Source organism: Eurosta solidaginis, chromosome 2 (genome assembly GCF_040869045.1).
Source record: "Eurosta solidaginis isolate ZX-2024a chromosome 2, ASM4086904v1, whole genome shotgun sequence".
Classification (NCBI taxonomy): Eukaryota; Metazoa; Arthropoda; class Insecta; order Diptera; family Tephritidae; genus Eurosta; species Eurosta solidaginis.
In genome coordinates this window covers 161,108,988-161,136,767 of record NC_090320.1, presented here as the reverse complement: position 1 = coordinate 161,136,767, position 27,780 = coordinate 161,108,988, and the positions used below count along the sequence as shown (strand labels likewise).

The window sequence follows — 27,780 nt, the reverse complement described above, 5'->3', positions numbered from 1 at the left end:
TTGTTGTTGGTCGCCATTTTCGGTCACTAGATTTTTGCTGGGATGGTCCTCCAGGTATGCCGCCCGCATCTACTAGACAAGGTGGGGCAATGACACCACATTCAGTTATGCCAAGGTATATTCCACAACAGCAACCACCGGGTTGTGCAATGCCACGACAGCAGCAGCAACAACCTATCTGCCAATGCCAAAACAATCGGGCTATCCACCTGGTCCACCTGGTTGTCCTCCATAACCTCAACAGCCAGGGTATCCTCTACAACAACCAGGTGCACCAGGTGGTTACATGGGTCAAATGATGCCACCAACACAACCTGGACAGGTGCCAATGCCCAGTCAGCCACCCATGCCGGGTCAACCCCCAATACCCGTATGTCCTGGTTATAATGTATGCTAATATAACTAATATATTTCAAATATTGCTGATGATTATTTTAGTATTATTTTCTTTAGCAACCACCTGCACCTGGTACTGGTATATATCAACAGGCGCAACAGTACGATGAAGCCCAACGCCGTTTAGATCCCGATCAGATGCCAAATCCAATAAGCGTTATCATTGAAAATCAGCGCTGGTGGTGCTTTTATTACTAATCAACAAGGTTTATAGCCACCATTGGTGACCACAAAATATGTGTTACAACATCAGGGTAACTCCTCGCCACGTTACGCTAGGTATTAATTTTTTGTTTGGCAATTACATTGATCTTTCTCGTTTGCAGGCCTTTTTGTATTGTATACCTGCAACAGCTGATTTATTAAAAACAACAGCTTTGTCCTTTACACTTACCATCTCACCAGTGGCACGCTCGGTTGAGGGTGAATATGAGCCACCCATTGTAAATTTTGGTGAATTCAATTAAATGTGATCGTTTGCAAGGCTAAAATGCAATTTGTAGATGCTGGTCGTCGTTTCCAATGTCTAATGCGTAAAGTAACAACAGATGGTAAACAAAAATCTTTCACTTTTACTTGTGTTCGTTCATTGATCCATATTTTTTCTCAACAGTGCCAACTGAATATTTCCAACATTTGGGCCACACCGGACAGCGATAAATATGAACGTCCTGAACTTGTTCATGAGTTTTTGTGTAAAAAATGTTTGGGTACCGATAGCTCTCAAGGTAAACCACAACTCATATCCAACATCATTGCCTCGCAATCAATTGTGGACGCTGTACGCACTACATTGGGTCCACGTAGTTGGACAAGCATATTGTTGGTTCCAGTGGTAGGGCCACAATTTCAAATGATGGTGCAACCATTATGAAACTATGACCAAAAATGACATGGCTGTACATGTCGAAGCGCCAATCAAAAGAACAACAACGTGCTTTATTGGAAAAATGCGCTGCCACAGCAATGACCTCCAAACTTATTCATCAACAAAAAGATTTCTTTTCTAAAATGGTTGTGGACGCTGTACTTTTCTTTGGTGGACACAACGTCATACAAAAAATATAAAATGGCATTATTAAATATAGAATTGGAGTTCAAGGCTGAGCGTGATAGTGCTGAAGTACGTCTTGATAATGTTCAATATTATCAGAAAATTGTTGATGCTGAATGGCGTATTCTGAACAATAAACTAGCTAAGTAAGGCGCCAATGTTGTATTATCTAAACTACCAATTGGTGATGTTGGTACACAGTATTTTGCAGATCGTGATATGTTCTGTGCTGTTCATGTACCCGAAGAAGATTGGAAACGTACAATGAAAGCTGGTGGTGGTGCTGTTATGACTACAGCTAATGATATTAATTCAAGTGTTTTGGGTCAATGTGATTACTTTGAAGAACGTCAAATTGGCGGTGAACGTTTCAACATTTTCCAATGTTTGATAGTGGGTTTGACATTAATTTTATTTTTATAGTTTATAATTATTTAAAGGTTGCGTTAATGCTAGAACATGCACATTGATTTTACGTGGCAGTGCCGAAAAATTTTTGGAAGAAACTGAGCTTCGTTACATGATGCTATAATGATTGTGCGGCGTACAATTAAACATGATTGTGTTGTTGCTGGTAAGTCAAAATACAACTTGAAAAAAATGTCTAATCTTAAATTGTTAAGTAATATTATGAAAAGATTGTGTCCAACTACGGAAGAAAAAACTATAAAATTTGTGTCAGTAAAATGATAATTATTGCTTTTGGTTGTTAGTTTTGAGGCATCGTCTTCGAGTGCCTTCTGATGTTGTTGTAGCAGTACTTCGCCCCATCTAATAGGTCTGACCAATCACAAATTGTCATCAATGTCCTCTAACTGGAGTCCGAGGAAACTAGCTGTTTCAACAGGGTTGGACCATAAAGAGAGGGGTGTTAGAGGAGTTGGTTCCACATTAAAATTGAAGAGATGGTTGGTGTCATGTGGGGACACATTGCAAGCAGGGGACATTTTGTATGTCGAGGTTGATTCTGGATAGGTAAGGGTTTAACCTGTTACATTATCCAGATCGAAGTTTGGCTAGAGTGACTCGCGTTTCCCTAGGGAGCGTGCGTTCCTGTTCTGCAAGTTTAGGGTATTGTTCTTTGAGTATTGGATTCACCGGGCAATTCCCGGCATAAAGGTCCGACGCCTGTTTGTGGAGTTCACCAAGGACCTGCTTGTGTTTTTTTGCTTCATACGGCAGAGTTCTCAGGTGCCGTTTTTCCTCAAAATGTTTACGTAGATGACTCCTTAAGCCCCTAGGCGGTGTTGGCTCATCAATCAGATGTCTGTTGGGATGCGCAGGTTCCTGAGTATTCAACAGAAACTGTGCGGTTAGCATTTCATTTCTTTCACTTATTGGGAGTATTCTCGCCTCATTATGTAGATGGTGTTCTGGGGACATAAGGAGACAACCTGTGGCGGTTCTGAGGGCAGTATTTTGCCTGTAGCTTCTTCCAATATGTAATATTTAGGCTTGGCGACCATATGGTGTAGGAAACAATAGTGACTCCTGGTGGTGAAGATAGCTATTGATATGTAGAAGTTAAACAGAAGCAGGGATAGGACACCGGTTTGAATGTGAGTTTTTTTGAAGTTATTGCAAAAAGCGTTGAGGATTTTTAATATGTTACGAGGTACCTTCGTACATGTTTCTGAGAATGAAGAATGAAACCTATTCAAACTCAATTTTCACCAGGACAAGGCCGCTGAGACTTTGCTATACTTTAACATACAATACTTTACCCCTTTTTAGCAGAACTATAATTTTGATTTTATTAAATTTTAAAAATGTTTCTTCCGCTACTGTTCAGCATATCTTTTGCCAACACAGGTTGGCGATATGTTTGCGCAGGACCGTGCCTTCGCTACTTTATAATGAATTTTAATTCCCATCAATGGATATTGCGGCGCGCGATTGACCAAAAAGACGATTCCACGACACCTTTGAGTTTTCTTGATCTGAAAATTAATATGCAACGAATTTTTACAACAAACGGACAACACACACTGAAATAATCTTGGTTAAAAAGTATCTAAGAATCTAATAATCCTAAGCTTTTACCTACGTTCCTATTCTAAGCTTTTCATGCTCTAATTAAAAAAAAAAAATATTCAACAATCGCATAGAGTTTGCAAAGATTTTTAAAGCAATTAAATTGTAACGAATTTGTCAATAAGTTTTAACCAAACTTTATAAATTAGATGTATAACAAAAAAATATTTTGAATATAAATAGTTGCTTATGAATTTAACTGACAGTACCAATACCATCAACTAAATGGCCCCTCTAAATATTGTAATCACATAATTTAAAACAAAATATTACTATGAGTACATACGTTTATTATTGCAAAATTACGAAAAAAAGAAAATAGCATAAAGTACCCTCAATGTAAAATTATTCCACTGGATGTATATATGGCATTCTAAACTAAAAAATGTCAAAACTTAAAAAAAATTTAAATCGGTATTTAAGTGTTAATCGATCCATGAAAGCATCGTAAAATAACTTATGTTTTTTTTGGTAGTTAACGTTATCATTTAGCCTGGTTTTGTTAAGAATTTTGTTATTTTTGTGGTATAAATCAACATTCAACACAAAGCTTCTCTGATTATGAGTTGCAATACTTTTTGGTTTAGGTTGCGATATGTAAAATTACATATTTTTGTACACAGTTCTAAAATGTAAAGGAAAAAAATGTATATTTGTCTACTAATGAAACTATTAAAAAGATATTGTTATATTAATGATATAGAGAAGCGCCAACACGAATGCAAGTGGTTTCAAAACTTTGTTAGGCAATTCACCACTTTAACTGTCAGAAAAAATGTTAAATTGTTCATTTTATGTAAAAAAATTTCGAAAGTTGCAATTAAAGTTCTGAAAGCCCGGGAATTTCTATTGAAGTTCAAAAAATTACAATTGAAGTTCACAATTTTCAATAGAAGTTCAGTAAATTATAACTGAAGTTCAGGAATTTCAACTGCAGTTCAGCAAATTACAACTGATGTTCAGAAAATTACAATTTTAGTTCAATTATAATTTTCTGAAACACAACAGAAATTCTGAACTTCAATTTTAATTTTCTGAACTACAAATAGAAATTCTGAGCTTGAATTTAAATTTTCTGAACTTGAAATTTTTTAACTTCAATTGTAACATTGGAACCTCAATTGCAGCTTTCTGAACTAAAAAAAAAGGTATAGTATTAAAATTGGCGAATTACAAGTCAACTTACTCAAATTGTGAATTGCCTACTCGCGATTTGATGGTTTACTGCAACCAATAATTCTGTTAGTTCTTTGCTTTCACCATATCTATTGTTTTCTATAGCATTAATTAATTAATTTAAGTTTCCATTAACTTTGTTGGTTGAAGCCACGCCCAGTTTTTATACACAGTCGACCGTCTGTCCTTCCGCTCGTCCGTTAACACGATAACTTGAGCAAAAATCGATATATCTTTACTAAACTCAGTTCACGTACTTATCTCAACTGACTTTGTATTGGTATACAAAATCCGAAATCCGACTATGACCACGCCCACTTTTTCGATATCGAAAATTACGAAAAATGAAAAAATGCTATAATTCTATACCAAATACGAAAAAAGGGATGAAAAATGTTAACTGGATTGGTTTATTGACGTAAAATATAACTTTAGAGAAAAACTTTGTAAAATGGGTGTGACACCTTAAGTAGAAGAAAATGAAAAAGTTCTGCAGGGCGAAATCAAAAGCCCTTGGAATCTTGGTAGGAATACTGGTCGTGGTATTACATATATAAATAAATTTGCGGTACCCGACAGATAATGTTCTGGGCCACCACGGGTCCACATTTTGGTCGATATATCGAAAACGCCTTCACATATACAACTACCACCACTCCCTTTTAAAATCCTCATTAATACCTTTAATTTGATACCCGTATCGTACAAACACATTCTAGAGTCAGCCCTGGTCCACCTTTATGGCTATATCCCTAAATGGCGTCCACCTATATAACTATGGCCGACTCCCTCTTAAAATACTCTTTAATACCTTCCGTTTGATACACATGTCATACAAACACATTCCAGGGTTACCCTAGGTTCATTTTCCTGGTGATGGTGATTTTCCCTTATTTTGTCTCCATAGCTCTCAACTGAGTATGTAATGTTCTTGTTTATTTTAGTTCAGAAAGCTATAATTGAGGTTCGAAAGTTACAATTGAAGTTCAAAAATTAAAATATTTGCTCATAATTTCTATTTGTAGTTCCGAAAATTAAAATTGAAATTCAGAATTTCTTTTTGTAATTCTGAAAATTATAATTGAAATTCAATTGTAATTTTCTGAACTTCAATTGTAATTTTTTGCACTTCAATTGAAATTCCCGAGCTTTCAGATCTTCAAATGCAACTTGCAGAACTAAACCTGAAAAAGTTGTGGTAAAACGTTTTTTTACATAAAATGAACAATTTAATATTTGCTCTGGCAGATAAAGTGGTGAATTGCCTACCAGTGGTTTGAAACCACTTGCATTCGTGTTGGCGCTTCTCTATGTCATTAATATAACAATATATTTTTAATAATTTAATTAATAGAAAAATACAAATTTGTTCTCTTTACATTTTAGAACTGTGTACAAAAACGTGTAATTTTACATATCGCAACCTAGACCAAAAAATGTTGCAACTTACAATCAGAGTAGCTTTGTGTTGAATGTTGATTTATACCACAAAAATAACAAAAATCTTAACAAAACCAGGCTAAACGATACCGTTGACTCATAAGTTATTTCACGATGCTTTCATGGATCGATTTACGCTTAAATACCGATGTAAAATTTTTTTAAGTTTTTACATTTTTTAGTTTAGAACGCGATATATAAATTCAGTGGAATAATCCTTTGATAGCTCCTCGGGAGATCCAAGTGAGTCGCGACCGAAACACTTTCGCATAGTTCTGGCGAAAGCTGGGCAATCAAGCATAACGTGATTTGGTGATTCCATCTCATCATCCTCCATACAGCTGCAGCAGTATGGAATTTCCAATATATTGAGACGTACCGCATGGATACCCATGGGATAGTGCCCTGTCAAAACTCCAATGACCATTGATAGGTGAGCCTTAGTGAACCCAATTATTTCAGCAGACTTCCTGCCGTCCACTTTCGGCCAGAAATATCTTGCTACCCTGCAAGACGTAGTGTCCGCCCAACGTTTGCTGAGCTGACTCGAGGCTCAGCTATGGAGGAGCAATCCACAGGTGGCTATCGGAATACCGAAATCCCTACAGCCATCTATATTCCGTTCAGTTGTACCGATTCGGGCTAAGAGATCCGCTTGACAGTTACCCGGAATCATATTGTACCTATACAAGTGTGTCAACTAAGCGATAAACGTCAAAACTACAAACAGCCTCGCTCACCTGATGCAAATGTCAGGTCTAGAGTTGCATTTTTGGTACGTAAGAGAACTTCAAGCTGAGTTGTATTTGACAGTTCAATAAAACTTTGTAGTATTTACAGATGAAATAGTTCCGCGGAAATAAGAATACTCGAAGATTTGTAGCCTGCAACAATGCGAAACATATGGAAAGCAACATTTATTTAAATTAGAGTAAAAATATAAAGCACCACACGTGTAACATGGAAAAATTTCACTTCTAAGGCTGTTTACACAAATGCATAAGGGCAAAATTATATAAACGCTTTGGTCGCTTCAAAGCAAAGATAACGTACGGCGTTTCATTATTTTTCGTATGGCGTTATCAAAGCGTAGGCACGCAACCAAAGCATTTATGTAAATTTTTCGATACTTCGCCCGACAGATGAATTAATGAATGCAACCAGAGAATTTAAACATAATGAGAAGGAGTTTTTTTGGCATCCACTGCTTACGATCCATTTGCAAGTGACACGTCTTGCACTTCACCACTATTCCCCAAATTCATGTTAACTTAACAGAACCGATTTTCTCGGTTCGTCTGTTACCAAAAAATTCTCTGATCAGAGCAAATATATTAGAAATTTTAATTCTCTGATTTTTTGTAAATAAATTATAATGATTCACTGTAAATAGACTTGCCCCATTAAGTAAGGTCTTAGGAGGCAATTATTCAATAGGATATTTGGTGCAGGTGTAAAGCAGTTGTATCAACTCATTTTTTCTTTTTCCAACTTGTAGTTCAAATGCCGCTCGTTGTTTTATTATTTATATATTGATTGGTCCCATCCATTTTACATGAATCAGGAAGGTGCCCATTTTTCCCAAAACAGCCGATTTTACGGTTTATGGTTAAGCGCCTTATGCTGCGCGCACAACTTTTATAAATTCTGAGTTCGACTACCGCGTCGACTCCATGATATCTATTTCTTTTTGTATTTTTTCTGCTTTGGTGGTTGAAAATCAATAAAAAATCAATAAAAAGTTTCTTTTTATAAGCTACAGAGGAAGGCAGAAAATTTGAAAAAGAGCCCGATTCACCAGGCCATCATAAAAATGTGTAGGGTTACTGGATAATATAAATTGTATTTGGCATCTCTAATGAATGCTACTAAGTAAAAAGTACTATACGAACCATAGAGGATAAAAGGGCTATCTCCTTTGTACAACATATAAATATGTTTCCAAGTTAGAAATTACCGTTAGTTATATATATGTCCCACGCATTCACTCACCACTCACCACTCACTAGATTGAACCTCATGCTTATAACTGCCTGTTAGGCTATCAAAAGTCACAAGCTTTTGTGGCGCAGCTGTGTGGGCAAGTTAATTGTTGTAAGATTTCGTGGGTTCGAAGCCCGCTCCAGTTAAAATCCTTCTCTATTTTTTTTTTTTAACTGAAATTATAAAAATGCTGATATTGCGCCAAAATAGAAAAATTTTGCCGATAAGCGCATTTTCTTACAATGCGATATCAAAGCAAAATTTTTTGCAAGAATATATAAAAATGTGCTAAAACCATTTGACAAAATTAAAAGCTAACCAAATTCAAACAATTGTTGAATTACTTTCAATTGTTAGAAATTGTTCTCAAAGCTAAAAAGGGCATTTCAAGACCATTGAAAGCTGGCATGGTAATAGGCGACCATACAAAATAGCAAATTTTGCTAAATTATGCAAGCATTTTTCCTAACTTCCATACCCGCCTTCGCCTCATCCACAAGCACAAAAGTCAAACCAGAGGCAAAATCTTAAATTTTGATTTGATTCCTATTACCAACACATTCAAACATTTCGTCTGGCCTCGTACATATAGGCCAAAACTAACACAACCTTAGGGCACTCATAAAAATTGGCGCGTGTGTGAAATGTATGAAAATAGTTTTTTGGCTTTCGTACGCACATATGCCATTCCTTTTACGTATGAGGCTATACCATACAAAACTTCATATTTCCATTTCTGTTCTGATATTTCGAAGTTGGAGAAAAAAATCTTCTTTTTCCTCGCCGCCTTCACCTGACCTTCAAACAAAATAGCAAAAGCGAAATATTTTTGAGGTCATTCGCACTTGCTCTGGCACTTGCAAGCGCAATGTATAGAGTTGGGTCGTTTCGTTCTGAACTTGTTCAATTGACCGGGTCTCTCAACTGAACAAGTGAACTAGATCTTCGATTTTGGTTCTATTTGTTCTTTTAGTTCGTTTTATCTAATGTTATTCTTTCTCTCTTCTCGTTCACGAACAATGTAAATTCATACATACATACGTAGAAATTCACAGTGAGCACGAATGTCGATGATGCCACTTATGCGATATGTGTGTATATATTTATGAAAAACATCTTTTGTAAGAAACTAATTATTATATTTATTAAACTTGAAAAGTTCATATTTACAATTTGTGCCTGTCCTCTTTCAACTTCCTCGGTTTTCCGAAATTTGTAACTTTTTTTGAAGTTAATTATACATATGTATATATATTAAATTATTTATTCATAACACATTTAAATATACCTACACAAAGCATTGCTGCATACACACCCCCTTCTATACTTGTTGACTTTTTTCGTTGGTCTGAGCGGCAGTGAACAAATTTGCTTGCAAAAAAAGGAAAAGATGAACAAAAAGAACGAAAGAACCGAATCTCTGGAATGAACAGAAAAGCGCAACTCTAGCAATGTATTTGTAATTATACATGGTCAGTTGATCAGGTCAGAATAAGGTAATCAAAAATTTGAAACGCAAAATAGTCAAAAACGGAAAAAATTGCCAAAAATCGGCGGAATTTTCTATGAACTTAACATTTGCACTTTGTTAGGGTAGAATTAAAAGGGCTATACAACTGTATACTTGAAATATTATTTCAAATTACAGAAAAAAATCCATGAATGAATCCATGAATTTACAATGTTCGCGAACGAGAAGAGAGAAAGAACAACATTAGATAAAACGAACTAAAAGAACAAATAGAACCAAAATCGAAGATCTAGTTAACTTGTTCAGTTGAGAGCCGGTCAATTGAACAAGTTCAGAACGAAACGACCCAACTCTATACATTCCGCTTGCAAGTGCCAGAGCAAGTGCGAATGACCTCAAAAATATTTCGCTTTTGCTATTTTGTTTGAAGGTCAGGTGAAGGCGGCGAGGAAAAAGAAGATTTTTTTCTCCAACTTCGAAATATCAGAACAGAAATGGAAATATGAAGTTTTGTATGGTATAGCCTCATACGTAAAAGGAATGGCATATGTGCGTACGAAAGCCAAAAAACTATTTTCATACATTTCACACACGCGCCAATTTTTATGAGTGCCCTAAGGTTGTGTTAGTTTTGGCCTATATGTACCAGGCCGGACGAAATGTTTGAATGTGTTGGTAATAAGAATCAAATCAAAATTTAAGATTTTCTCTCTGGTTTGACTTTTGTGCTTGTGGATGAGGCGAAGGCGGGTATGGAAGTTAGGAAAAATGCTTGCATATTTTAGCGACATTTGCTATTTTGTATGGTCGCCTATTACCATGCCAGCTTTCAATGGTCTTGAAATGCGTTTTTAGCTTTGAGAACAATTTCTAACAATTGAAAGTAATTCAACAATTGTTTGAATTTGGTTAGCTTATAATTTTGTCAAATGGTTTTAGCACATTTTTATATATTCTTGCAAAAAATTTTGCTTTGATATCGCATTGTAAGAAAACGCGCTTATCGGCAAAATTTTGCTATTTTGGCGCAATATCAGCATTTTTATAATTTCAGTTAAAAAAAAAAATAGAGAAGGATTTTAACTGGAGCGGGCTTCGAACCCACGAAATCCTATAACAATTCACTTGCCCACACAGCTTCGCCACAAAAGCTTGTGACTTTTGATAGCCTAACAGGCAGTTATAAGCATGAGGTTCAATCTAGTGAGTGGTGAGTGGTGAGTGAATGCGTGGGACATATATATAAATAACGGTAATTTCTAACTTGGAAACATATTTATATGTTGTACAAAGGAGATAGCCCTATTATCCTCTATGGTTCGTATAGTACTTTTTACTTAGCAGCATTCATTAGAGATGCCAAATACAATTTATATTATCCAGTAACCCTACACATTTTTATGATGGCCTGGTGAATCGGGCTCTTTTTCAAATTTTCTGCCTTCCTCTGTAGCTTATAAAAAGAAACTTGTTATTGATTTTTTATTGATTTTCAACCACCAAAGCAGAAAAAATACAAAAATAAATAGATATCATGGAGTCGACGCGGTAGTCGAACTCAGAATTTATAAAAGTTGTGCGCGCAGCATAAGGCGCTTAACCATAAATCATATGATTTCAAAAATAAGATGGTTGGGGCGTTAGGGAGGAGGAAGGAAAAATAAAATTGTATGCAGATGAGGAAAATGACAAGACAATATGGAAATAAGGAAATTCGATATGAATAAAATTGTATCAGATTGTATGCAAATGAGTAAGACGGTAAAATGAATTGTCTATAGGTGAGGAAGATGACAATATGGAAATTCGATATTCGAAAGTTAGTTGAAGATGGGGAATTTGTGGTAATATTATTCGAGGAAATATGTTGTTCTCTTTTTCTGATGGCCTGGTAAGATCGGCTGTTTTGGGAAAAATGGGCACCTTCCTGATTCATGTAAAATGGATGGGACGAATCAATATATAAATAATAAAACAACGAGCGGCATTTGAACTACAAGTTGGAAAAAGAAAAAATAAATTGATACAAGTGCTTTACACCTGCACCAAATATCATATTGAATAATTGCCACCTAAGACCTTACTTAATGGGGCAAGTCTATTTACAATGAATCATCATAATTTATTTACAAAAAATCAGAGAATTAAAATTTCAAATACATTTGCTCTGATCAGAGAATTTTTTGGTAACAGACGAACAGAGAAAATCGTTAAGAGAATTTTCTGTTACGTCTTGCACTCTGTTAAGTTAACATGAATTTTGGGAATAGTGGTGAAGTGCAAGACGTGTCACATGCAAATGGATCGTAAGCAGTGGATGCCAAAAAAACTCCTTCTCATTGTGTTTAAATTCTCTGTCATTTTGTTTAAATTCTCTGATACAACACAACCAAAGCATCTGTGTAAATTCGCCTTAATTTTTGTAGCTGTGAAAGTCTCCTGCAAATAAAGTGGTGCTGTAAGGGCAAACAAATCAAACTCCGATATGACACTACTTCTATGTATCTTTCTTGTATTTTCTCTTATATTTTTTGTCTAGAGAGCCATTAAGGTTTCAGTATTGGTGTAAGTGTGTGAACTATATTAAAACAAGTAAGGAAGGCTAAGTTCGGGTGTAACCGAACATTACATACTCAGTTGAGAGCTGTGGAGACAAAGTAAGGGAAAATCACCATATTGTAAAAAGAACCTAGGGTAACCCTGGAATGTGTTTGTATGACATGTGTATCAAATGGAAGGTATTAAAGAGTATTTTAAGAGGAAGTGGACCATAGTTCTATAGATGGACGCCATTTAGGGATATCGCCATAAAGGTGGACCAGGCCTGACTCTAGAATTTGTTTGTACGATATGGGTATCAAATGAAATGTGTTAATGATAATTTTAAAAGGGAGTGGGCCTAAGTTCTATAGGTGGACGCCTTTTCGAGATATCGCCATAAAAGTGGACCAGGGGTGACTCTAGAATTTATTTTGTACGATATGGGTATCAAATGAAAGGTATTAATGATTATTTTAAAAGGGCGTGGGCCTAAGTTCTATAGATGGACGCCGTTTCGAGATATCGCCATAAAGGTGGACCAGGGGTGACTCTAGAATTTATTTTGTACGATATGGGTGTCAAATGAAAGGTATTAATGAGTATTTTAAAAGGGCGTGGGCCTACGTTCTATAGATGGACGCTGTTTCGAGATATCGCCGTAAAGATGGATCAGGGGTGACTCTAGAATTTGTTTGTACGATATGAGTACCAAATGAAAGGTGCTAATGAGTATTTTAAGAGGGCGTGGGGCTTAGTTCTATATGTGGACGCCTTTTCGAGATATCGCCATAAAGGTGGACCAGGGGTGACTCTAGAATTTGTTTGTACTATATGGGTATCAAATGAAAGGTGTTAATGAGTATTTTGAAAGGGAGTGGGCCTTAGTTCTATAGGTGGACGCCTTTTCGGAATATCGTTATAAAAGTGGACCAGGGGTCACTCTAGAATGCGTTTGTACAATATGGGTATCAAACGAAAGGTGTTAATAAGTGTTTTAAAAGGGAGTGGGCCTTAGTTCTATAGGTGGATGCCATTTCGGAATATCGTTATAAAAGTGGACCAGGGGTGACTCTAGAATGCGTTTGTATAATATGGGTATCAAATGAAAGGTGTTAATGAGTATTTTAAAAGGGCGTGGGCCTTAGTTCTATAGGTGGACGCCTTTTCGAGATATCGCCATAAAGGTGGACCAGGGGTGACTCTAGAATTTGTTTGTACGATATGGGTATCAAATGAAAGGTGTTAATGAGTATTTTAAAAGGGCGTGCGCCTTATTTCTATAGGTGGACGCCTTTTCGAAATATCGCCATAAAGGTGGACCAGGGGTGACTCTAGAATTTGTTTTTGTACGATATGGGTATCAAATGAAAGGTGTTAATGAGTATTTTAAAAAGGAGTGGGCCTTAGTTTTATATGTGGACGCCTTTTCGAGATATCGCCAAAAACGTGGACCAGGGGTGACTCTAGAATTTGTTTGTACTATATGGGTATCAAATGAAAGGTGTTAATGAGTATTTTAAAAGGGCGTGGGCCTTAGTTCTATAGGTGAATGCCTTTTCGAGATATCGCCATAAACGTGGAACAGGGGTGACTCTAGAATTTGTTTGTACGATATGGGTATCAAATGAAAGGTGTTAATGAATATTTTAAAAGGGCGTGGGCCTTAGTTCTTAAGGTGGACGCCTTTTCGAAACATCGCCATAAAGGTGGAGCAGGGGCGACTCTAGAATTTGTTTGTACGATATGGGTATCAAATGAAAGGTGTTAATGAGTATTTTAAAAAGGAGTGGGCCTTTGTTCTATATGTGGACGCCTTTTCGAGATATCGCCATAAACGTGGACCAGGGGTGACTCTAGAATGTGTTTGTACGATATGGGTATCAAATTAAAGGTATTAATGAGGATTTTAAAATGGAGTGGCCCTTAGTTGTATATGTGAAGGCGTTTTCGAGATATCGACCAAAATGTGGACCAGGGTGATCCAGAACATAATCTGTCGGGTACCGCTAATTTATTTATATATGTAATACCACGAACAGTATTCCTTCCAAAATTCCAAGGGCTTTTGATTTCGCCCTGCAAAACTTTTTCATTTTCTTTCACTTAATATGGTAGGTGTCACACCCATTTTACCAAGTTTTTTTCTAAAGTTATATTTTGCGCCAATAGACCAATACATTTACCATGTTTCATCCCTTTTTTCGTATTTGGTATATAATTATGGCATTTTTTTCATTTTTCGTAATTTTCGATATCGAAAAAGTGGGCGTGGTCATAGTCGGATTTCGGCCATTTTTTACACCAATACAAAGTGAGTTCAGATAAGTACGTCAACTGAGTTTAGTAAAGATATATCGATTTTTACTGAAGTTATCGTGTTAACGGCCGAGCGAAAGGACAGACGGTCGACTGTGTATAAAAACTGGGCGTGGCTTCAACCGATTTCGCCCTTTTTCACAGAAAACAGTTATCGTCCTAGAAGCTAAGTATCTACCAAATTTCACAAGGATTGGTAAATTTTTGTTCGACTTATGGCATTAAAAGTATCCTAGACAAATTGAATGAAAAAGGGCGGAGCCACGCCCATTTTGAAATTTTCTTTTATTTTTGTATTTTGTTGCACCATATCATTACTGGAGTTGTATGTTGACTTAATTTACTTATATACTGTAAAGATATTAACTTTTCTTTTAATATTTGAATTAAAAAAAAAAAAAATTTTAAAAGGTGGGCGTGGTCGTTCTCCGATTTTGCTAATTTTTATTAAGCAGGCATATAGTAATAAGTGTAACGTTCCTGCCAAATTTCATCATGATATCTTCAACGACTGCCAAATTACAGCTTGCAAAACTTCTAAATTACCTTCTTTTAAAAGTGGGCGGTGCCACGCCCATTGTCCAAAATTTTACAAGTTTTCTATTCTGCGTCACAAGTTCAACTCACATACCAAGTTTCATCGCTTTATCCGTATTTGGTAATGAATTATCGCACTTTTTCGATTTTTCGAAATTTTCGATATCGAAAAAGTGGGCGTGGTTATTGTCCGATATCGTTCATTTTAAATAGCGATCTGAGATGAGTGCCCAGGAACCTACATACCAAATTTCATCAAGATACCTCAAAATTTACTCAAGTTATCGTGTTAACGGACAGACGGACGGACGGACGGACGGACATGGCTCAATCGAATTTTTTTTCGATACTGATGATTTTGATATATGGAAGTCTATATCTATCTCGATTCCTTTATACCTGTACAACCAACCGTTATCCAATCAAAGTTAATATACTCTGTGAGCTCTGCTCAACTGAGTATAAAAAAACTAACGAAATACAAGAAAAATACAACGTAGTTCATTAAAAACAAACAAGCCAGTTTGTATTTCGATAGGGTTTTTGACATTAGACCGTTTTTTCTTTATTTTTTCTGACAAATGAAAATTTTGTTTTTAGTTTCAAAATTGTGTACATTTTTCAGTTTTTCATAGTTAAGGAATTGACCTCCATATTCTTGTGTTACACAAATAGGTATAATGAACTTGGGTAAAGAAATTCGAATAAACATTTTTTCACAATAATTTGAAAAGCTCTACGCTTTCTCTGCTTTTTACACTTAAAGGAGTAACCCTCCGTAATAAATTAAACATTTAATGAAAATCAATAACTCTGACTGAACACTTTTCGCCATGATATAAAATTAAAATGCTGTGGAACAGGAGCAACACTTTTGTGACTACATAAACCCTGTTTCAATCTTTTACGTCTCTGCACAGAACCCTAATTGACCGTTTTCAACCGAAACAACAATGGCAACACAGATTTGCCCATTATACTCACTTCAGCGAGTGCCTGTCAGAAAGAAGTCAACACACTTGTACTTGTACAATATGCCCGGAATATCACTATGGCCCGTGACCCAGATAATCTTAATTGTAAAATACAATTGCAAGTGAGGTCAGGCTCGCCCACACCACCCTCGATCGCACTGTAGTTGAACTCAAGGCCTTTATAGCTGCTTGGCTATCAGAGTAGATGTTAAGTTCCCTAACCGTAGTAGCACTGGATATCATTTCATCCACCGCATCCTTAATCGCAGCAACTTCCGCTTGGAATACACTGCAGTGATCAGCCAACTTAAACTTGCGGCTTACATTTAGCTCTTGACAGAAGACCCCCCCTCCCCCCAACCTTTCCGGCCAACTTCGACCCATCCGTGCACAAGTTAACCGGTCCCATGCCCCAGATAATTCCTCTTCCCCACTCCTCCCTCGGGGGAATGACTGGGGTCAAGGTTGCATAGGGAGCGGTTATCGTCCGTCCTGTCCGGGATAAAGTCGAAACTAGTAAGAAGGCTAGAGTGTACTTTATGCAATTTTGTTTTTATCGTGGTTCTGCAATAATAAACGTAGGTACTCATAGTAATGTATGTCCGTCTGTAAGTCTGTCTGCTTGTATGCAAACAAGTCCCTCAATTTTTGGGATATCTTGATAAAATTTGGTGAGCGGGTGTATTTAGGTGTCCGATTAGACATTTGTCGGAACCAGCCGGATCGGACCTCTATAGTATATATCCTCCGTACAACCGATTTTTCAGAAAAGGAGAATTTTTGTCATATCTTCCTCAATTTATCAGATTGAAGCTTCAAACTACACCATATTTGTTCGTATATTGCACATATTGTTGTTTGAAAAAATGGATGAGATCGGTGGTATATATAGTATATATCCCCCACAACCGATTGTTCAGATAAGAAACTTTTCATAATTACTGCCCCGTTTTAACAGCTAGAAGCTTCAAATTTCAACGAATGCTTACGTATATAGCATATATTGTTGTCTAAAAAAATCATAGAGATCGGTGGTATATATAGTATATATATGGTGGTATATATAGTATATATATGGTGGTATATATAGTATATATATGGTGGTATATATAGTATATATATCCGCAATTTCAGCCCCATCTTAAGAGCTAGAAGCTTCAAATTTCAATGAATGCTCATGTATATAGCATATATTGTTGTCTGGAAAAATCATAGAGATCGGTGGTATGTATAGTATATATCTCATACAACCGATTGTTCAGATAAGAAACTTTTCGCAATTTCGGTCCCATTTTAACAGCTAGAAGCTTTAAATTTCACCAAATGCATACGTATATAGCATATGTTGTTGTCTGAAAAAATCATAGAGTTCGGTGGTATATATTAGATATATACCCCATATAAACTGTCATTTTTGCCCCTTTTTAACGGCTAGAAGCTTAAAATTTCATCAAATTTCATCAAATACTTACGTTTATGTCATATATTGTTGAAATACGTGATTCGTAGTCATAGTTTTTGCATGCAGGCCACAAAAAACGTGATTATTTGGACCCTCACACAAAGTACCTACCTATTTTTATACTCAGCGGTGCTTTGCGTACAGAGTATTCTGACGAATATTAGTGACACTAAGTGATACTCACATCGCTAGTCTGATGCTAAGTAAATGAAGCCACAACAACAATAAACCAGGCAGTCACTTGTATCTACATAAACGAATCAATCATATGTACGTACACGCAGCGGTGAGAGACGCACAAACACATGCATATATCTTATCTGAGATGCTCCCAAAAGTAGCACTTATTTATGGAAGTATCATTCACATATACACGCGCAATGAGAAGCTATAATGTGCATCTGTGGTTATGTTATAGCTGGTAGCAAATTCCAGAAATAGAAACGCCTAGAAGTATGTCAACGAGGAAACCAAAAAGTATAAAAGCAGCAGCTGCTCAGGCGCAACGAATCAGTTTGATCAGTTTGATTTAAGCACGCTATCTGTCGAGAAGTAGAAGTGTTATTGTGCAGTACTTTAGTAAAGGTCATTTTGCCCTATTGAATAGTGGAGTTATTTATTCAACAGTTAAGTGATTCGAACGTTAGTAGAAGGTTGCATTTAAGAGGAATTGCACTAAATCCGTAACAATTGGTGTCAGAAGAGGAATTGTTGAATAAATTCTGGAGTTTTCGAATACAACTTGGACATGGCAAAGTTGAGTGAATTAAGGATCCAGCAACTGAAAAAGGAGTTGGAGAACCGTGGATTGAATACAACCGGCAATAAGATCGGACTTCAAGCACGACTACGAGAGGTACTGGAGTTGGGAGGAATTAATGTGAACGAGCATGTCTTTTATCCGGATGTGGAAGAATCAGCAACAAAAATTGAGAGAAAAACGAAACATCGTAGACAGTTACCAGCACAGACTTGAACATGATATTGGCTGCAATATCTGCACAAACATCGACAGTAACATCAATGTCGTCGCAAATGTCATCTCAACTGGAAGAACAGAAGACATATATGGCAACACAATTGGAAATACAGAAGGCGCGCATTTCAGAAATGTCGTCGCAAATAAGATCTAAGATGGAATCACAGGAGATACGTATATCCGAAATGTCGTCGCAAATGTCATCTCAGCTGGAATCGCAGGAGAACCGTATAACAGCGAAGATTGAAGCCCAAGAGGCATGAATATCCGAAATGTCGGCGCAAATTTCAGCACAGATATCATCGCAGATCTCTGCTCAACTGGAAGAGCAAAAAGGACGTATTTGCTCAAAGTTGGAGGTGCAAGATACAAGCATTTTACAGTTTGAGGAAAAAAATCGAGGCCGAGGTGGATGCTTTGAAATGAAAGGACGTATATATTAGTTGCAGCTAAATCGCCCAGCAGTTTCAACGAGTAATCCAAAGGTAAAACACCATCCTTTGATGGTACTGTTCCTTTCCAGGTCTTTAAGCTACAATTTGAGAAGACTGCAACAGTGAACAACTGGAGTGCTGAAGATAAAGTTGCTGCACTCTTCGTAGCATTGAAAGTACCAGCTGCCAAAACTTACATACTATTCCAGAGTACGAACGGAACAGTTATGACGCATTGATGGCTCCTGTAGAACGAAGGTACGGAAGCGAATACAGGAAAAAGATATACAAGTAGAATTGCACAACCGTTAAAAATAAGCTAATGAAACTTTGCAGGAGTTTGCTTCGGATGTTGGAAGGTTGGCTCATTTGGCAAATGCGGACGCACCCGTGGAGTACACTGAGATCGTAAAAATCCAGAGTATTATAAATGGCATACGGGACGTGGAAACGAAGCGAGCGTCATACGCAAACCCAAAACCTACATTCACAGAAACGGTATCACATGATCTGATTCAGAAAACAGCTTCGCTTCTGTGGAAGCCAGTTTTCAAAGCACGCCGTGTGGAAGTAGAAAGGCCAGAGTTGGTAGACACTGAAAGCATCGCGAAAGCGGAGTGAAAGAGTTACCGAATGCTTCAAATGCGGGAAGCCCGGCCACATTGCACGTCATTGCGATCTTGGTCCTGGTAGTTCCAACTTGGCTGGTCGTAAACGTAAGGTGGAGGAGATAAGTAAGAGCGAGTCAGATGTAAAGAACGAAAACTTGCCCCAGCTATTGAATGTCCTGTGATATCTATCTCGCAAATTGGAAGAAACTCGAGCCGTCTTACCGTCAAAGGAAATGTCGATGGCAAGAAGCGTGTACTAACTGTAGATACGGGCTTATCTCATTCCTTATTCCGATCTGATTTGGCCAACAGGAGAGTAAAGCTATTACCTGGAGCAAGTTTGCGTACGGTTTCTGGCGAGTATAACCAAGTCCAGGGAGAGGTGATATGTGAAGTCTTAATTGGGAAGGTCATGGTTCTACACAAATTCGTTGTGGCGGAGATCGCTGATGAAATCATATTGGGAGTGGACTTCTTAGTTGACCATGACATCAGGGTCGATATGCGGAGAAGGATTATGCGCTAGGAGAACCAGGATGTGCCACTTAACTTCAGTTTGGAGAAAGGGTTCAGCAGTAAGCGAGTGCTGGTGGAGGAGATTCAACAGATACCACAAAAGTCAAGGAAAGTATATCAGGCAAAGGTTGATGGATCGAATGGGCCAAATAAATCAAAACAGAAGGTACCTGCGAGAGAAACACTGGCATTGAAAAACCCTAATGGATGCACTAAAACGAACGAAAGAATTTCCCAGAAGGAATGCAAGAGTGGTTTCAAGGTAGGGCGCCTTACTGTTGGGAAACGTCGGAACGATACTGATTATGTGAAGCCAATCCGTCAAGCGCAAGCTCTGCGAAGTAGTTCAATGGCCAAAGAACAGAGTGTGAGGGAACGGCACAGGGTAATGAGTAGCAGGATGAAACGCAGGTACGACAAGAACTATAATTCGGACGGTTTTTTGGAGGGAGATTTGGTACTGCTATACAACCCTCACCGGCCGAAAGGTGTTCCATCCAAATTTTTGTGCATTTGGAAAGGCCCGTGCACAGTGGTGAAGAGGATCAGTGATGTTATCTAGCGTTAAACATCTTCTCATGGTGTCTTCGAAGTCGATCCTGCCTTGCAGTTTGAAAACATCTAAATTAATAGGAATGGACAATGTAAGTAATGAAATTTTAAAAAAATTTAAATTGCGCTACTAAAAAGTACGCTGTTCACGAGTTTCAGTTTAGATAAAGATCGTTTGCATGTACACTCAGCATCTGTTGCACATTCAGAAGGTCCCTCACGGCAGAAAGAGCCTTCGGAAGTGGTGTCCCACACATCTGTCGCAACTGCATTAAAATCAGCATCTATCCGAGCAAATTTTGAAATATTGGCGTAGTCTCTACACTGCGCTTATAATCTTGATTTTCTTGACTGGCAAGATTATAAAAGGTTTTTCTCTTCATATTTCTTACCTGATATAGGGCACGTTTAGAAACATCAAAATAGCACGGACCCAAACACGCGAGCGAAAAAATTTTGCTTCCACTGCTGATATACTTACCCTTTTCCAAAGTATATGATTGCCTAAATATTGAATAAAAAAAATTCAAATTAAAAAGCATTGTTAAAAGGCACTCGGAGTGTTAGCGAAATCACTGTCTAGGGGCGACCCTATATTATTTTTTATATTTTTTATTTTGTTGGCATTAAACAATTCATCCTCTTTCCGACAATAACAATATATATTAATATAAACTTCTTTAAAATGAGTAGAAGATAATTTTTCCCGTCTTCGGATTATTAACTCTGAGGTCAAGATGCGTCTGAAATCTCTAACCATATTTTTGGACGTGGTTGATCCCTCTTGTAAATTAATATCCGGATTAATGATATAGAGGTGAAAGCACGTCTTTTGACATCTCCCTACCATTTTGGAGGCGTATCAACTGCTGTTCTAGACTTGTACCCGAATTTCTAAAAACGGCTTGTGGTGCCTCCACTACTTTGCCGAGTTTGCGACACACCACAATTGTACACTTGAGAAGTTCAAAACATTAAAAAGATAAGACAGATATCATCTTAATTTACCCATATTACATTTATTCCCTTTTGTACGATCGAGCAATCTCCGATAACCCCATCAGTCGGTCGTCGATAACTTCATTACATGTGTGCGAGTACTATTATCAAATAAAAACAAACGCATTGTTTTGAGTTTTTGTAAGAAATTTGGTGATGATGGAGAACGTTTGGATTTAAATACATTTTGTACGGTATCGTAACTACCCAATCATTTAGGTACGTGCAAATATGTTTATTTAAGTCCTCTAGTTATTTATATATTTTTGTATTAACGCAGGACTTAGCCAAGAAGATATTAAAGAAGGCGCCAAAGACGAAGTAGAAATTTATGAACATGAACAAGTTGCGGTAATTCGTTGGAAGCGAATGTAGTGATATTGAATATGATGAAGAGACAAAAAAAAAAAAAAAATATTGGGGTATCAAACTAGTTGATGAGGTTCCTCCAATCGAGGTTTTTGAACGTGTTGTCTATTATGTGGAAGAGATGCCAACCAGAGGCATCCGAAAATATACATAAATTTGGTAAGTTTATATTCAATTAAGGGTGGTTTAAGAAGATTTTATCCATTACTTTAATTTGCTTTAGGCCAAACCTGGTCCTCAAATCTGTGGGCATTGTGGCCTGAGATTTGTAAAGAAAGATGAACACCACTAATTTGCATATGCAAATACATAACAAACAAGTAAGGAAGGTTAAGTTCGGGTGTAACCGAACATTACATACTTAGTTGAGAGCTATGGTGACAACATAAGGGAAAATAACCATGTAGGAAAATGAACCGAGGGAAACCCTGGAATGTGTTTGTATGACACGTGTATCAAATGAAAGGCATTAAAGAGTATTTTATGAGGGAGTGGGCCATAGTTCTATAAGTGGACGCCATTTAGGGATATAGCCATAAAGGTGGATCAGGGTTGACTCTAGAATGCGTTTGTACGATATGGGTATCAAATTAAAGGTGTTAATGAGTATTTTAAAAGGGAGTAATCCTTAGTTACATAGGTGGCGTTTGAGGTATCGCAATAAAGGTGGACCAGGGGTGACTCTAGACTTTGTTAGTACGATATGGGTATCAAATGAAAGGTGTTAATGAGTTTTTTTAAAAGGGAGTGGGCCTTCGTTCTATAGGTGTTCGCCTTTTCGAGATATCGCCATAAAGGTGGACCAGGGGTGACTTTAGAATATGTTTGTACGATATGGGTATCAAATGAAAGGTGTTAATAAGTATTTTAAAAGGGAGTGGGCCTTAGTTCTATAGGTGGACGCCGTTTCGAAATATCGCCATAAAGGTGGACCAGGGGTGACTCTAGAATGTGTTTGTACGATATGGTTATCAAATTAAAGGTATTAATGAGGGTTTTAAAAGGGAGTGGTGGTTGTTGTATAGGTGGTCGCATTTTCGAAATATCACCATAAAGGTGGACCAGGGGTGACTCTACAATTTGTTTGTACAATATGGGTATCAAAAGAAAGGTGTTAATGCGTATTTTAAAAGGGAGTAATCCTTAGTTCCATAGCTGGACGCCGTTTCGAGATATCGCCGTAAAGGTGGGCCAGGGGTGACTCTAGAATTCGTTTGTGCAATATGGGTATCAAACGAAAGGAGTTAATGAGTATTTTAAAAGGGAGTGGACCTTAGTTCTATAGGTGGACGCCTTTTCGAGATATCGCCATATAGGTGGACCAGGGGTGATTCTAGAATGAGTTTGTACGATATGGGTATCAAATTAAAGGTATTAATGAGAGTTTTAAAAGGGAGTGGTGGTAGTTGTATATGTGAAGGCGTTTTCCAGATATCGACCAAAATGTGGACCAGGGTGACCCAAAACATCATCTGTTGGATACCGCTAATTTATTTGTATATGTAATACCTGCCAAGATTTTATGGGTGTTTTGTTTCGCCCTGCAGAACTTTTTCATTTTCTTCTACTTAATATGGTAGGTGTCACAACCATTTTTTAAAGTTTTTTCTAAAGTTATATTTCGCTTCAATAAAACAATCCAATTACCTTACCATGTTTCATCCCTTTTTTCGTATTTGGTATAGAATTATGGCATTTTTTTCATTTTTCCTAATTTTCGATATCGAAAAAGTGGGCGTGGTCATAGTCGGATTTCGTTCATTTTTCATACCAAGATAAAGTGAGTTCAAGTAAGCACGTGAACTAAGTTCATTAAAGATATGTCGATTTTTGCTCAAGTTATCGTGTTAACGGCCATGCGGAAGGACAGACGGACGACTGTGTATAAAAACTGGGCGTGGCATCAACCGATTTCGCCCATTTTTACAGAAAAGAGTTATCGTCATAAAATCTATGCCCCTACCAAATTTCAAAAGGATTGGTTAATTTTTGTTCGACTTATGACGTTAAAAGTATCCTAGACAAATTAAATGAAAAAGGGCGGAGCCACGCCCATTTTGAAATTTTCTTTCATTTTTGTATTTTGTTGCACTATATCATTACTGGAGTTGAATGTTGACATAATTTACTTATATACTGTAAAGATATTAAATTTTTTGTTAAAATTTTACTTTAAAAAAATTTTTTTTTTAAAAGTGGGCGTGGTCCTTTTCCGATTTTGCTAATTTTTATTAAGCGTACATATAGTAATAGGAGTAACGTTCCTGCCTAATTTCATCATGATATCTTCAACGACTGCCAAATTACAGCTTGCAAAATTTTAAATTACCTTCTTTTAAAAGTGAGCGGTGCCACGCCCATTGTCCAAAATATTACTAATTTTCTATTCTGCGTCATAAGTTCAACTCATCTACCAAGTTTCGTTGCTTTATCTCTCTTTTGTAATGAATTATCGCAATTTTTCTGTTTTTCGAAATTTTCGATATCGAAAAAGTGGGCGTGGTTATAGTCCGGTATCGTTCATTTTAAATAGCGATCTGAGATGAGTGCTCAGGAACCCACATACCAAATTTCATCAAGATACCTCAAAATTTACTCAAGTTATCGTGTTAACGGACGGACGGACGGACGGACATGGCTCAATCAAATTTTTTTTCGATCCTGATTATTTTGATATATGGAGGTCTATATCTATCTCGATTCCTTTATATATGTACAACCAACCGTTATCCAATCAAACTTAATATACTCTGTGAGCTCTGCTCAACTGAGTATAAAAATGGTAATTCTATACGACAGAATGACACAGAAGGGTATTCTGGCAGAAATACTACGGATCCCACCCTCCGTTTCGGAGCACTCCGGGGTCGTTTTTCGGTTTTTTGTTAATATCTGTAGAACGAGCTAAAATTTTTGTTTTCCGCCTTAGGATTATTGTTGTCGAGGTCCATACGGTCTTTTGACACCTCTCTCTACGCGTATTAATAGTGTCATGCTACGTATAGAATTACCAAAAACATTTATTATAAAGGAAATTATATGGGAATGGATAATTAAATAAAATGAATAAAATTCATAAGTTAGATTATATTGGCAAACCTTATGAAATTAACTCGTTTTTCGTTTTGGTATGACCCGGGGGAGGGGAGTATAAATGTTAACCTTGTTATGTATCTGTTACAGCATATATATTCTGTCACACAAATCTCATAAAATTTTTTTTTTTTTGCAAGACACCTCTCCACACACTACTATATGTTACTCCATGGAAGTGTCAATGGATCGTATGAATAACTCCTTAATCACATCAGCTGACTTCAGTAACATCAATTTTTTACAATCAACTCAAAGTCTCGATTTTAATGAGCCAGCACTAAATGGTGGTGACATTTTTAATTTAGCAAATAAAGCTACAAGTTTTGGTTACATATTAAGCGATATGATACGTGATAGTAAAGCTCTAGAATCCTTAACTTTATCAGATTTACAAATTGGTCGAATTGATGATATATCGCTGGCTTTGAGCAAATGCAACAACGTTACGCCACAAAAACAACGATGACAAATACAACAACAGTGACTAGTTTGCCGGAAATCAAGTGCAATATAATGCATCGTACAATTCTGCTTAGCGATGATGTGATCAGTGATACCACATTCGGACTAGTTGAAAGTAGTTTATGTAAAAGCAGTGATAATGGCATTGATGTCGCAGCTGCTACATCATTGGCAAAATCTGGCAATGAGAAATTCAAAAAACCCTGGCCCATGGATGAAGCTGTATGTATTCCAACAGAAAAAGCAAATTCAACATTTGAATTCAAACAATAACACCCGATACATGTCTAGAAATAGAAACACGTTGTGAAACGCCTGAAAACATACAGGAAAGTAGAGGTGGTACACACAAATTATACGAATCAACACCACATGCTGCTGGAATTAGCAATGGTACACAGAAACACACACCAACTACATCAAAATTAGCCGGCGATGATGAGGCGAATTTTTCGCCAATGGTGTGTGCAGTTGAATAATTGAACGCCACACGCGTGTTAAGTGACACATTCAATCAAGATTTGGGCGTAAAGAAAGTGAATATTCAAACATTTTCTGGCAGTCTACCACGCCTTGAAAGTATTGAGGAAATGCTGGATGATATTGAAAATCCCAAGGAGATATATGAAAAGGTTTGCGCGAAAATGCAAGAGCTCCAGTTGCAACAACAAAATGCAGATGCCTTACAAATGCAAAATGTTTTAGACTTGACGTAAGCAGAGGAATTTAGTAAAGTGGAAATGAAGGCTGAACATGTAAAAGCTAAGAAACCTTTGGAGACAATAAAACGGCGTTATATATTATATATTATGTATATTTCATACTATTGTACTCACTTGCTATTAAATTAGTGAATGATGGTATATTTCCAAATTCCTATTGCCTACTTAACCAGAGCAATTCGATGTCGACGTCGCTGCCAATGGCAGCTGCGAATTCCTATTCTTATCGGCCCAACCCCCAAACAAATAACTGTTCGTTTATGTTGCAGAACTTGTGTGTTAGTATATATAACTTTCTTAATTTTACTTTAATTAAATGTATACAATTTTCAGTCGGCACTAATACACTGATATTTTCTATTATTTTTGTGCAAAAATATCACAATTATATGATTATTTGCTGCTCGTACACGTACGTACGCACGTACAATAACAAAAGATTCACTGCTAATGTAACTTTTTTTTAGTATTTCGTTGTAAAAACAACTTTATTAGACGTTTTTCAATTAATTTGCAATTATAATTGCTGTTTTGTTCGCAAATTTCAAATTTTTTTGAAGGCCGCGCACAATTTTATGAACATTCCGAAAAAATTCCGACTTGATCCCGGGCAGAGATCCGAGAACTTCCCGAAATGACCCTGAAGAAATCCAGGACGGATCCGGAAAACCATACAGAAATGATGCCGGAATGGTCCTCAAATGACCCCGAAAAAGTCCCGAAATTACCCTGACGGGGTCTCGAAAACCATACAGTAATGATCCCGAAAGTCCCGAAATGACCCTGACGGGAACCCGGACTGATCTCGAAAACCATCCAGAAATGATGAAATCACTGACGGGATACCGGACGGATCCCGAAAACCATCCAGAAATGATGCCGGAAGAACCCCAAATGATCCCGAAATAGCGCCGAAAAAACCCTGACGGGATACCGAAAGCCATCCAGAAAAGATACAGGAAGGAACCCCAAATGATCCCTGAATAGTGCCAAACATTTTCCGAAATGACCCTGACGGGATCCCAAACAGATCCTGAAATGATCTCAGAAGGGTCCCCAAAAGACCTTGAAATAGTCCAGAAAAAGTGACGAAATGACCTACACGGGATTCCGTAAACCATCCAGAAAGGAGCCCTGAAGAATCCCCAAATGGAATACTCCCGAAAAAGTCCCGAAATAAACCCGACGGGATTCTGGACGGATCCCGAAAACTATGCAGAAATGATGGCGGAATAGTCCCAAAATGATTCCGCAATAGTCCCGAAATTGCCCCGACGGGTTCCAGAACGGATCCCGAAAATCGTCCAGAAATTATACCGGAAGGGTCCCAAAATAATCCCGAAACAGTTCTGTAAATGTCCCGAAATATTCCCGACGGGACGCCTGACGGATTCCGAAAACCCTCCAGAAATGGTCCCGTAAAAGTCCCGAAATGACTCTGACATAGTCCAGAAAAAGTCCCGAAAGTACCCCGACGGGATGCCGGACGGATCCCCAAAACTACCTAGAAATTATCTCGGAAGGTCCCAAAAAGATACCGAAAAAGTCCCGATATGACCCCGAAGGGATCCCGGACGGATCCCGAAAACCATCCAGAATTGATCTCTGAAAGGTACGCAAATGATTCCGAAATAGTCCATAAATATTCTCCAAATT

The 27,780-nt window shown here is 37.4% G+C and overlaps 2 pseudogenes; both read left to right on the top strand.

The window, feature by feature from the left end:
* The first annotated feature begins 1,465 nt into the window (after positions 1–1,465).
* LOC137241735 (T-complex protein 1 subunit eta pseudogene) lies at positions 1,466–21,850 on the top strand (annotated as a pseudogene).
* A 77-nt stretch (positions 21,851–21,927) lies between these two features.
* Positions 21,928–26,253, top strand: LOC137241734 (uncharacterized; annotated as a pseudogene).
* Positions 26,254–27,780: the final 1,527 nt, after the last annotated feature.